The sequence below is a fragment of the Mesitornis unicolor genome, unplaced genomic scaffold (assembly GCF_000695765.1).
Source record: "Mesitornis unicolor isolate BGI_N332 unplaced genomic scaffold, ASM69576v1 scaffold17645, whole genome shotgun sequence".
In the NCBI taxonomy this organism is placed as follows: domain Eukaryota; kingdom Metazoa; phylum Chordata; class Aves; order Mesitornithiformes; family Mesitornithidae; genus Mesitornis; species Mesitornis unicolor.
The window spans coordinates 50256-53170 of NW_010183661.1; positions in this window are offsets into that span (position 1 = coordinate 50256).

Genomic DNA, 2915 nt, shown 5'->3' on the forward strand with positions numbered 1-2915 from the left:
TCATTTTATGCTCTTTGCTTCCTTTTCTTTTCCAACTGTATCGATCCTTGGGTTCTCCCAGGGACCAAAGCCGTCGGGCCCCCGAGGTGCCTGGTGTCTGTCACTGCTGCCCCATGGGGACAAGGGAGGAGGATTTTCCTCCTGCAATACCTGGGGCTGTAGGAGAGAGGGCTGTGGGATAGGGGGCTAGGATAGGGGGTGTCCTGTCCCCCTCTGCTCAGCTACGTACAGGTGGAAAATATCCTGGATATGTTTGCAGGAAAATTGAACTGTTTGAGGAGGGCCATGAAGATGATCAAAGGCTGGAGCACCTCCCCTGCAAGGACCAGCTGAGAGAGTTGGGACTGTTCAGCCTGGAGAAGAGAAGGCTCCGGGGAGACCATATTGTGGCCTTCCAGTTCCTGAAGGGTCCTACAGGAAAGCTGGGGAGGGACATTTTACAAGGGCAGGTAGTGATAGAACAAGGGGGAATGGTTTTAAACTGGAAGAGGGGCGATTTAGACTGAATATTAGGAGGAAATTCTTTACTGTGAGGGTGGTGAGATGCAGGCACACGTTGCCCAGGGAAGCTGTGGATGCCCCCTCCCTGGAGGTGTTCAAGGCCAGGTTGGACAGGGCTTTGGGCAACCTGGTCTGGTGGGAGGTGTCCTTGTCCATGGCAGGGGTTGGACTGGATGAGCTTTAAGGTGCCTTCCAACCCAAACCATTCTATGATTCTATGAAAAAGAGATCACACCATGGGCTCCTTAATGCCCTCCCAGCCCTCAACATGGCCATGCACTGGGGGCACCTTCAGCCTCACCCTCAGCATCAGAAATACAGAGGTTGGGGCAGAGGGATAAGGAGGAGCAGAGCTGGGGACCCCACAGGGAGCAGGGTGCAGCCCCACGGCTCGGGGTGCAAGGCTGAGCCCGGATGACTCCCAAGCTGTTGGCTTTCACTGCAAACCCAGTATTGAGCCAGTTCCTCCTCCCAAAGTGCTGGAATAACAGCTTTCCAGGCCATCCCAAAATCAAGCCCTTCTTAAATGAAAACAGCCAAAGCTACCGCCTCCTATGTGCAGTTTCTTGCTGCTCTTCAGGTTTGTCTGGGGCCGGACGGGCTGCGGTGCCACCCGGTCCCGAGCTTGGGGCCCTGGCAGGAGTGGTGTGAGCACCCAGCCCTGCTGCTGCGGGTCTCAGCACCCACGTGAACAGTGGTGGGAACAGTCTGGCCTGGAGCTGGGGGCAAGTCCAGAGCAGCAGGGCTGGGGGGACCAGTCCTGCTAACTCCTGGGCCTTTTCATTGGGGTTTTCCTGAAGTACCCCATCTTTGAGGCCTGAGTCCCAGGGCAGGAGATCTCCCATCAGCAGCTGCCCCAGCTCCAGGAGCTTTATGCTGGCATGGAACGGGCTGGGGACTGAGGTGGAGATGGCAATATTGCACTGGTAATTGCTCCTGTCTGCTTTAGTGCAGCAGTAAATGAACCGATTGTGTTTATAATGATTTCACCCATATAAAATGTGGCTCCCTAAATCAAGCTCAACCATTTGTGGCTATAAGAAACTTCTATCTCCAGCAGCAGTTTGAGTTATAAAGCCTGGAGGATATTGTTACGAATAATAATAACAGCAGGAGTATTTTAATTTTCAAAGCATTTTATGGACAGTAACTGTTTCCCACAACTACCTGCATGGCAAAGATGAGGGAACTGAGGCAGGGCTCATTGCTATTTTTCAAAGCCTAAGAGTGCCCCAAATGGGGAAGCCCTCGAGGCCAGTTGCTAATGGACATGTAGTATTTCAATTATTGCTTTCCCAAGTGATAAGTGGGTGCGTGTGAAACCGAACTGCATTTCTGTCACAGCCTACTGTCCCCAGGAGAGGGCTCAGCTGCAGTCCTGAAACTGGGAGAAATTGTCCCGGGAGTGACAGGAGCCACTGCCCCTGCTGCCACACACTCTCCACGCACAGGGCGCTCCCTCGCACACCCTGAGGTCTCCTGAGGTCATTGTTGGGGAGGGATGGTGATGGTCACAGAATTACAGAATGGTGGGTGTTGGAAGGGACCTCTGAAGATCATCCAGTCCAAACCCCTGCCACAGCAGGATCACCTAGCGTAGGTCATACAGGAACATGTCCAGGCAGGTTTTGAATGTCTCCAGAGAAGGAGATTCCATAACTTCTCTGGGCAGACTGGTCCAGGGCTCTGTCACCCTCACAGTAAAGAATTTTTTCCTTATGTTCAGGTTGAACCTTCTGTGTTCCTGTTTGTGACCATTGCTCCTTGTCCTGTTGATGGGCGCAACCAAGAAGAGTCTGGTCCCACCCTCCTGACACACACCCTTTAGATATTTATAAGCATTGATGAGAACTCCCCCTCAGTCTCCTTTCCAGGCTAAACAGACCCAGCTCTCTCAGCCTTTCCTCGTATGGGAGATGCTCTGGTCCCCTCAGCATCTCAGCGGCTCTGCGCTGGACCTTCTCCCGTAATTCCTTGTCCTTAGCTGCTGATATGAGCACCATGGCCACGCAGAGGCTGGGCACATGGGGGACACCAGGAGGGAGCAGCCATGAAGGGGACTGAAGGTAGGGGGAGCAGGAGACAGCACGGATGGAGCAGGGAATGAGGAAAAAAAAGGAGTATGTGCTTGCTCAGTCGGTGTGCCAAACTGAAGTTCCTCACACCGAAGTTGCCTGAACCAACAACCCCTGTGGGCAAGCAGTGGGCAGGTGGAGGTGGCCTGCTCTGGCCCCCTGCTTTTCATGAGGGGATCTGCAGGTGCTGCCACTGCTGGGGGACCCTCAATGGCCGGCACGGAGCAGCATATGGGGGAGATGCACGGGCGGGGACAGCGCCGGGACACCCACAGCCATGCCAGGGGGTGGAGGGAGCTGGGTGCTGCATATGGAGGGTCACCAGCGATGGGGACAATC